Source organism: Podarcis cretensis (genome assembly GCF_951804945.1).
Source record: "Podarcis cretensis genome assembly, chromosome: 16".
Taxonomy (NCBI): Eukaryota; Metazoa; Chordata; class Lepidosauria; order Squamata; family Lacertidae; genus Podarcis; species Podarcis cretensis.
The window spans coordinates 28,168,041-28,178,603 of NC_137186.1; the positions used below are offsets into that span (position 1 = coordinate 28,168,041).

The window sequence follows — 10,563 nt, forward strand, 5'->3', positions numbered from 1 at the left end:
TTTTTTAAAAATGAGGGCTGGCCACCCCCATTCCAGAGGGGAGGCAAGGACCAGTGGAGAGAAATCAAAGCATTGGACCTGGGCTAAAAATAATACAGTGGCAAAGGTAAAGGGACCTCTGACCATTAGGTCCAGTCGTGACCGAGTCTGGGGTTGCGGCGCTCATCTCGCTTTATTGGCTGAGGGAGTCGGCGTACAGCTTCCGGATCATGTGGCCAGCATGACTGAGCTGCTTCTGGCGAACCAGAGCAGTGCACGGAAACAGTACCTATTTATCTACTTGCACTTTGACGTGCTTTTGAACTGCTAGGTTGCAGGAGCAGGGACCGAGCAAAGGGAACTCACCCCGTCACGGGGATTCGAACAGCTGGCCTTCTGATCGGCAAGTCCTAGGCTCTGTGGTTTAACCCACAACGCCACCCGCGTCCCTTACAATACAGTGGTACCTCGGGTTAAGTACTTAATTCGTTCCGGAGGTTTGTTCTTAACCTGAAACTGTTCTTAACCTGAAGCACCACTTTAGCTAATGGGGCCTCCTGCTGCCACCATGCCGCCGGAGCACAATTTCTGTTCTCATCCTGAAGCAACTATTTCTGGCTTAGAGTCTGTAACCTGAAGCGTATGTAACCTGAAGCGTATGTAACCCAAGGTACCACTGTACAGTGGTGCCCCGCAAGACGAATGCCTCGCAAGACGAAAAACCCGCTAGACAAAAGGGTTTTCCGTTTTTCGAGGCGCTTCGCAAGACGAATTTCCCTATGGGCTTGCTTCGCAAGATGAAAACGTCTTGCGAGTTTTCCCCCTTTCCCCCCCTTTTTCTAAGCCGCTAAGCCACTAAGCCGCTAATAGCCGCTAAGCCGCTAATAGCACTAATCCGCTAATAGGGATGCTTCGCAAGACAAAAAAACCGCTAGACGAAGAGACTCGCGGAACGGATTATTTTCGTCTTGCGAGGCACCACTGTAATAGAAAATATCGAAGGATAAGAGCTATTTGACAATGGAGAAGCCTGTCTCAGAAGGTGATGGATGGGTTATTCCTTAGCTGGTGGAGGCATTTAAGTAGAGGCTGGTTGGCCATTTGTCATTGTTGCTGTGGCTGGATTATAAGACCCTGCACTGAGCAAAAAAATTGGATTGAGGACCTTTCCAACATGATTCCATGAAGCTAGATAAGCAAAACAGGAGGAGAGAGTGCATCTTATTTTTCTGCATCAGTGCACGTCCAAAAATTGAGTAGATCCATTTCCTCACATTCCCAAAACTACCTGGGACTGTCAGCAATTATGCATGAGTGATGATGGAGCTGCATTCTCACATCACCGAGCTCAATCCTTGCCTGACTTGTGTTACTCAGCGCTTTCCTTCAAAGTGGGTGGTTGCCGTGCTGGGATGTGTGGCTGGCTTCCAAGAAGCTTCTGCTCGGAAAGGTGTGTGCAGAGAGACTGAATTTCTCTCTCTTATTTATTGCTTTTAATAAATCCCTTTTGCGGGGTGGGGAGTCGGTTCACTTTCTAATGAGGTTGAAGGTTTGGAGGGGAGAGCTTTTCTGCAGTTTCCCTCTCCACAGACAAAGTCATTTCAAAACCACAAAAAATGCTCCAGTCCCCATGTAGCTTTCAAAATGCAACCGGGCTACTCAAAGAGATGTGGTTTGCTCTCCAATTGATGATGATTACATTTATAGCTCACCTTTTCCTTCAAGCAGCTTAGGGTGGTAGACATGGTGCTCCAACTTCCCATTTAACCTCACAACCCTGGGAGATAAGCTAGTGAGTGTCTGGCTAGAGAGTTGAGTGTCTGGCCCAAGATCAAACACTGAGCTACATGGCCGAGTAGGGATTCGAACCCTTGACTCCCAGGTCACCAACTAGCTTTGTCTGTTGACATCTGCTTTATATACCGTTTGACTGCAGAAAACCACAAAGTGGCATCATGCACACACAGGAAACACTGGGCTGCATGGGATGTGTTGGCAATGCCCCCTCCCACTCATTATATATATTATTATATATTGCTCTCATGCATTTATGAGCATTTTACGGGGTGGGGGGGAGTCAGATAAATAACTTCATTGTTGTGGCTTAAGTGGGGCAGTCCACTGATCATGGGGATACACAGTATAGGGAATCCCCATTTATTTTGCAGCTCAGGGAGGTATATAAGCAGCTGCAGTAGGAGAAGAGGAAAGAGTATGAATAACAGCTGTGAGTGGAGAAGGCCTTTTTCCCAACCCTTTGAAACACCCGGGAAACTCCACAAACATGCTGCAGCTGGAACTGGAACTGGGGGCAGCTGAATGGGACACAGCTGTGGGCCGCCTGAGAAAATACCATCCACCTGGGCGGAGGGGGGGGGCAGCAGCTACTTATAAAATGGAGAGTCTTGCATGAGAGTCACTAAATGTTGGCTTTTTCCAGGCACAGCAACTCTTGTGGAGCTTCTGTAGGTGAGTTGAGAGTTTTCTGGACCCTGTGTGAGATCCCAGAGGCTGAGTGGGTGGGTGTATCAGCAGGAAAATGGATATTGTCTTATATGCATTAGTAACTTTGTACTGCGTCTGAAGAGGTGTGCATGCACACGAAAGCTTACACCCAGAACACACTTAGTTGGTCTCTAAGGTGCTACTGGATAATTTTCTAATTTATTTATTCCGACTGCGTCAGACCAACAGGGCTACCTACCTGAATTTATACTGCGTGTAACTGTACTTTTGCAATGTTTTTGTTTAAGCTGTCTGTTGTCACTTCATCATTATTTTTTGTACACCGCTTGAGAGATATTTTTTAAAGATATTACAGAAACGAAAAAATCAATCGGCATAGATTTTTGGAGCTGAGACCTTTGTAGCAAATACAGTGGTACCTCGGGTTAAGTACTTAATTCGTTCCGGAGGTCCGTTCTTAACCTGAAACTGTTCTTAACCTGAAGCACCACTTTAGCTAATGGGGCCTCCTGCTGCTGCTGCGCCGCCGGAGCACGATTTCTGTTCTCATCCTGCAGCAAAGTTCTTAACCCGAGGTACTATTTCTGGGTTAGCGGAGTCTGTAACCTGAAGCGTATGTAACATGAGGTACCACTGTAAAGAACTGGGAACAAGTCAGCACCTTTAGGACCTTCTACTGCCCCCTAAGCTGTACCTCTAGGAGAACCCCCATCTCAAAGCCGTCGCCTGCCCCCCCCACCTTGCCACGTGCACTCCGACCCCCCCCACCTTTGCAATTGCAAACAGGCTGAGCGACCCCACCCACGTGCTTGGGTCCTGCCTTGGGGCGGGGCTGATCCTGCATCTTTCTCGGCGTGTGGGGGGGGGGGAGTGAGGCCGGCGCGCCCCAGGGGCTGCTGCTACCAATAAGAAACGGGTGCCGCTGCTGAGTTGCCCGGGAACGGGTCATTTGTGTTTACTGAATTTATACCCCAACTTTTCCCTCCAAGGGGTCCGGATTGGCAAGCCTGATTCTCTCAGTCCTCGGTTCATCATCACCACAAGAGTAAACTGTCTAAGAGGTCACGATTGAGGTGTGATTTTAAATGAAAACCTAATTTTTTCCCTAGTTGGGAGCCTGCAATTTGCAAGTTAGAGAGCTGGCTAGAGACCCCAGACTCTAGTCTAGAAAATCCTTTTAGCCATGGTAATAGTAACTTTTCCTCCAGGGAGTTGTCTAATTTCTCACACCTGAGAAAGTTTTGTCTCTCCGCTCCCTAATTTCCTGATTGTGCTAGTATGAAACAAACCACCTTGGCGCTGTTCCTTCCTACCAAATAATTTGTCAGAAGCTGAGATTTGAACCCAAGGCCAGAATTCTATTACTCGCTGGTGTCTGTGCTTTTGTTCCTGTCTGCCCTTCCCAGTATTGATATAAAATAAAAAGGGACCCAAACAAACCACATTTTAAAAACAGTTTCAAGGGCCGCGCTTTGTTCAGATAATTCTGTTGGCAATTTCCATCTTCAGAGCCACAGTCTAATTTACTAGATAGTCCATTTTAGTTAAAATGGTTTTAAAAAACCTAGGAGTTCAAGCATGGTGTGAAGAAAGCAAATAAAAATAAGCTTTTCTCCCAGTGCAAGAGCTTAGAATCATCTCTTATCTTTCTCTCTTTGCACACATACACACACAGAGAGAGAACGAGAACCAGTTATGGCACTAGGACCTGGGAGACATGGGTTCAAATCCCCACTCTGCCATGAAACTCACTGGTTAACCTTGGGGCAGTCATTCTCAGCCCTGACGTACCTACCTCACAGGGTTGTTGCAGAGATTAATGGTTCCTTGTTCCCCACAGAAGAGGCCACGTGTGGACCAAAAAGTTGAAGTGGTTCACAGCCCTGCTGAAGAGGAACCCAGAGCCATGAAGCAGGAAAGTTCTCCAGCAATCCCCTTGGGGCCTGGCAAGATTGGCAGGTACTTGAGGGGGGGGGGTCCCTCCTCACAGCATCTACATCCCTGTGAGAATCAGCTTTTAATGTTTAATAGTTTATTGTATTTTAGTGTTCTGTTGGAAGCCGCCCAGAGTGGCTGGGGAAACCCAGCCAGATGTGCAGGGTGTAAATTATTATTATTATTATTATTATTATTATTATTATTATTATGCCAACTTCTGGAGGCAGGAATAAGACTCAACTTTTTTTTTGCAGAGAATACAGCTGGGGAACTGGAAATTGCCTAGCCTAGGCCAAAGAGAGGGTGCACTCCTAAGCTTCTGATAATGTTTTTGGTTTCTTTTTACAGTGGTGCCTCGCAAGACGAAATTAATCTGTTCCGTGAGTCTCTTCGTCTAGCGGTTTTTTCGTCTTGCGAAGCAAGCCCATTGACGGCTTAGCGGCTTAGCGCTATTAGCGGCTTAGCGGCTTTTAGCGGCTTAGCGGCTTAGCGGATCAGCTGATAAGCGGCTTGTTGTTTAGTCGTTTAGTCGTATCCGACTCTTCGTGACCCCATGGACCAGAGAACGCCAGGCACTCCTGTCCTCCACTGCCCCCCGCAGCTTGGTCAGACTCATGCTGGTAACCTCGAAAACACTATCCAACCATCTCGTCCTCTGTCGCCCCCTTCTCCTTGTGCCCTCCATCTTTCCCAACATCAGGGTCTTCTCCAGGGAGTCTTCTCTTCTCATGAGGTGGCCAAAGTACTGGAGCCTCAGCTTCACAATCTGTCCTTCCAGTGAGCACTCAGGGCTGATTTCCTTCAGAATGGAGAGGTTTGATCTTCTTGCAGTCCATCGGACTCTCAAGAGTCTCCTCCAGCACCATAATTCAAAAGCATCAATTCTTCGGCGATCAGCCTTCTTTATGGTCCAGCTCTCACTTCCATACATCACTACTGGGAAAGATAAGCGGCTTAGCGGCTTAGAAAAGGGGGGGGGGGGAGGAAAAAAAAAAACCCTGCAGGAACTCGCAAGACATTATCGTCTTGCGAAGCAAGCCCATAGGGAAATTCGATTTGCGAAGCGCCTCCAAAACAGAAAACCCTTTCGTCTAGCAGGTTTTCCGTCTTGCGAGGCGTTCGTCTTGCGGGGCACCACTGTACTTTGTAAGATTTATATACCACTTAATGATTTTAAAAAACTGGTTTACAAAGAGAATAAGACACTAAATTTATCAATAAAAGTAACTCTTTAAAAGCAACATTCAAAAGATGTGCTGTTGAGGTGTCTTTATATACAGTACTGTGTTTTTTGGTTCATATACCACCTTACAGATATTTTATATGGAAGTTTGGTTTATAAGTATTCAGACAAGCAGATAACCGTGTGTGGGTGTGGGTGTGTGGGTGTGGATTTCAATGCAGGTTGTGCCAGGATGCCTCCAGGTGCGTCAGGTCAGAGACAGTCAGTGAGCAGGACTTGGAGAAAGATGGCCTGGTGCTTAGATACAAGGAGTGATGGTGGCCCTGGTCAACTCGCCTTTCCTGCAGCAGGTAATGAGAAAGGAGCCTGATGGAAGAATGTGGGATTCCTCATGGAGCAGCTGCAGATCCATGAACCTGTAGCCTCAGAGGAGCAACTGCGTCAGGTTCCTGCCCTGCACCATTGAGGCAGTGGCACCACCTGGAGCCATACTGATTGGACTTGAGCACCAGGAAACGGAGGGTGCTTCCAAACAGATGCTTATTATGGGTGGGTGTTCCTCTCACACGCACATTTTTCATACAACGTAAGCAACAAAAAAGCCAACTCGTATTGGCTTTTTTGTATAGCATCTAGATCAAGGGAAGTAATAGTGCCACTGTATTCTGCTCTGGTCAGACCTCACCTGGAGTACTGTGTCCAGTTCTGGGCACCACAGTTCAAGAAGGACACTGACAAACTGGAACGTGTCCAGAGGAGGGCAACCAAAATGGTCAAAGGCCTGGAAACGATGCCTTATGAGGAACGGCTAAGGGAACTGGGCATGTTTAGCCTGGAGAAGAGGAGGTTAAGGGGTGATATGATAGCCATGTTCAAATATATAAAAGGATGTCACATAGAGGAGATGCTCCAGAGAAGAGGACACAGAGCAATAGATCCAAACTACAAGAAAGAAGATTCCACCTAAACATTAGGAAGAACTTCCTGACAGTAAGAGCTGTTCGACAGTGGAATTTGCTGCCAAGGAGTGTGGTGGAGTCTCCTTCTTTGGAGGTCTTTAAGCAGAGGCTTGACAACCATATGTCAGGAGTGCTCTGATGGTGTTTCCTGCTTGGCAGGGGGTTGGACTCGATGGCCCTTGTGGTCTCTTCCAACTTTATGATTCTATGATTCTATTCTATTACACCCTCCCCCCAAAATAATAAAGCAGATTTACCCTTTCCAGGGGAAATCCAAACAGTTAACAAAACATGTTGACTAGTCACCCAATCATAGAGTTATAGAGTTGGAAGGGATTCCCAAAGATCCTCTAGTCCTTGGAAGACACAAGATTTACCCACCCGGGAAGAATGGCAGATGAAGTTGATGGACTATATGGAACTGGTGGAAATGACTGGCAGAATCCGAGACCAGGGAGAAGAGTCGGTGGAAGAAGACTGGAAAAAGTTTAAAGATTATTTACGGAATTACTGTAAAATTAATGAATGTTAGGAAAATGTTGGAATGAAGTTATATGGCTTTAGTAGAAATGTTATAAGGAATTAAGGATAAATAGATTAATAGAGTATTAAAGGAAAAATAAGGTTAGAATGTGTTAAGATAATTATAGGATTGAAAACAGAGGAAGTTGGAAAGGAATTGCTGAAAAAATTAATAGAAGTGGAATACAAAAAGGGAGGTGTGAGGAGGTCGCGGAAATAAGTGAATGAAAGATAAGATACTGAAATTATTTGATGTGTTTTAAATTGTGTTTGTTTTGTTTTGTTTAATGTGTTAGTGTTATGTAGTCTTTTTGTATTGTATTGTATTGTTTTTCTTTTTTGTAGTGTTTAAATTGTTGGAAAAGCAATAAATATTTTTTTTTTAAAAAAAAGATCCTCTAGTCCAACCCCTTACAATGAACCACAGCTAATATTTCTCCCTCCCCTCCTCAGCTCTTCTATCCCTGTGCTTGGCCAACCTCAATGCTGCCCCTGTCCTGCTCAGAGAATAGCCCTGCCTTGGCACAACAGCAGGTAAGGACTAGTTTCTTATTATTTGCATTGATGTCCCCCCTTTTTTTGCCAAAGAGCACAAGGTGATGTACATCGTTCTCCCATTTTATCCCCACAACCAGGTAGGTTAGGCTAAAAGACGCATTAACTGGCCCCATGATATGGTAGGTGTTCTAGCTTATAGAATGGCTGTGGCCGGGGGTGGAAGGGAGGCTTTTCAGCCCAAGGGCCACATTCCTCTTAGGGTAACTTTCCGGGGGCCAAATGTAGGGGGAGGAAAGAATGCAAACGTTACTTTTCTACTAGTTTAGACACAGGCACACCTTTCTCCAGCTTTGGATCCCGAGATCTGAAGATGAAGGGCGCTGTGCAAATGTAATAAAAAATAAAAATAAAATCCAGGCACGCAAGAGTCCACTGTCAGCTCCCAGCCAGGCAAAAGCACCCAAGGGGTGAAGCAAGGCTGGGATTGAACTTGGAATCTTGCACCTGGGTCTGGTTGGCAGTTTGTGGGGTCCTAGCAAAAAAAAATCAACCACCCCAAAGTTGATCTAACAAGCCTGAAGCCTGCCCCGCCCTGCTGGACTGGCGCAACTCATCTTCTGCAGTGTGTTGGGTGGGAGGAAGGAGGCTTGCGCCACTCAGCCGGGTGGTGGGGGTGCTGCTCCTTCTCGAAAGGGCTCTGTCCATGTTCTACCTGACGGCACTCTTCTTCTTCGTCTTGGAATGTGGCCCTCTCAGCGGCCATTAGCAGAGTAAGAATGCTTTTAAGAACATCAATAATGAATGTGCTACCTCTGTGCACTCTGGGCTGCTGCTGCTGCTGCTGCTGCTGCTGCTTTAGTGTGGCTCTGGCATCTTTTTGCCACGTTGGCTGGTGGAAAACGAGGAAAGTTGGCTGCGCTGGGTAGCTTAGGGCAGTTGCCTCCCACACTGGGGGCTTGCAGGAAGGGCCACACCCTATGTCTGGATCACGAAGAACAGGCAGGTTGTTGGCAAGGGAGCCTGCCATCAGTGCCATGTTTCCTTGGGGTAACAGCAGCACCGAGGATGGCACGTGGCACACAGCCCAGGTGAATCTGGTGGATCACACAGATCCAGCCCCTCCAGGGGTTCAGAGCCCGCCAGCTTCACAAGGCGGTTGCCATCTTGCAAAGTGGCCCGTAAGTCAAGCAACAAGGGGCGGCATTTCTCGAGTTATAAAAGAACAAGCTTGAGGCTGTTGTGAGTGCTAAGCTACAGGCCTGCTGTACAATCGTGGGGACGAGTTATCTGTGGAAGGGGTGCCCCTAAGATAGCATAGGAAATGAGAAAATGGGGAGCAGATTTAATCACGCGGGGTGTCGTTTAAACTCTGGAATTTGGTCCTTTTAACATGCTTGCATACTTACCTTCCCCATTTTCTCATCCGTTTTCTCTAGGAATTGAAAAGAAAAGGGCGGCGATGGAGGGGAGATATTGCTTTTTAATAAGCCTTCCACTGATCCCTACCTGCCTCTCCAAAATGTACTATGTCCTGCAGTTGCGAAGACCCACATTCTCCATCCGTTGCATCTGTGGAAAACAGTCCCAGGGAACTCTTTTCAGGTGGTTCATAGTCTAAACAGAACCACTTTCGACATTGGGGTCTGCTAAGCACTCCAAGATTTCTTGTAACTATTTTGCAAAGCTTGTTTGCAGAGGAAGGCTTCGACCGTTTGATAAGCTGTCAAGTTTCAGCGCTCATTGATGGGCATCTGCTCAGCTGCCTTCAGAGGTTCCACCTGGACAGAGATGTATTCCAAGCCTCACAGGAGGAGAACAAGACCAACATACATGGCTTTCCTTAAAGAATATTGGGAACTGTAGGTTCCCTATTGTAGCTGTGAGGGTAAACTACAGTTCCCATGATTCCCTGGGGGAAATAATGTGATTTCAGTGTGTGGTGTGCCCAGCAGCTAGCATGCCCCAAGCCACTCTGCTCTTTTTCCTGTTGTGGAACTTCTGCTGTGAGCTGAAATAATGGAAATGGTGTCTCTTTGGAGGCAAGAGAGAGGGACGGGCATTTGCCACATGCCAGAGACCATAGAAATGTAAGATTGTTATATGGCCTTTGCAGTAATTTTATCAAATTGTTTACTTTTTAAGCAGGATTCCAGATCACAAGGTCCATTGAGGGTTTTATTTGCTTAACTCAAATGTGAGGCCCTCCAGATGTTCTGGGCTACATCTTCGATCATCCTGGATCGCTGGCCTTGCTTGGTTTTAGCTGATGGGACACCAACATCTGGAGGGCCAGCAGTTTCATCTTTACTGTTTATCTTTTAATCTTTTTTTTTTTTTTGGTAATTTTCAGTTATATACATTTCAATAGTTTTACAGTCATTTAAATGTTTCAAGATTCGACTTCCTTCCTCGTCTTTCTGTGGTCCCTCTGGTAATTTTCACCATCTTAAATGTTTCTCAATAGGATATTTGCCTCCTGCATGGACCTTCTGTTATAAAAGAATAATTACGAATAAAATTTCTTTGAAAATGGCTGCCTGTCTTTGCATGGGTGGTATTGTGGTTGCTGTTGTTGGTTGGGATCTGAGCCTGGGTGTCTTTTGCACCAAGCGCTGGATTTTTTTGCCCTTTCCCTTCCCTTAATTTTTTAAAACTTTGCTAGGACTAGGCTTGGATGCCTTGAAAAATATATTGATGAGACACACACCTTAATTTGCCCAGAGATCCCTACACATAGAAATTAGTCAATGCAATTTTTTATGCGAAGGTGATTTTTTTTAATTGCCCTCCTTTCAAACCTATAATTAGAGACACAGAGAGACTTCATGCAAATTGTCTTAAGGACATATGTAGCAGGGAAAACGTGAATGGAACAGTATTCAACCCGCTTAAAAATTTTTTTGGGGGGTGCCATTTTAATGGAAACCTAATTCTCATTCCCCCAAAACAGAGGTCCTTTGAAATTTGTACTCTGGATTTAGGTCTCCAACAACAGTGTGTATGAAAGGTATATGTTAG

At 46.0% G+C, this 10,563-nt stretch overlaps 1 long non-coding RNA gene across 1 annotated transcript; it reads left to right on the forward strand.

Moving 5' to 3' along the window:
• Positions 1-2,392: 2,392 nt before the first annotated feature.
• On the forward strand, positions 2,393-10,079 carry LOC307205101. The gene is made up of 5 exons (XR_013833867.1): positions 2,393-2,448; positions 4,286-4,404; positions 5,788-5,916; positions 7,501-7,581; positions 8,982-10,079. It is a non-coding gene; the product is annotated as an uncharacterized lncRNA (long non-coding RNA).
• The last annotated feature ends 484 nt before the right edge of the window (positions 10,080-10,563 follow it).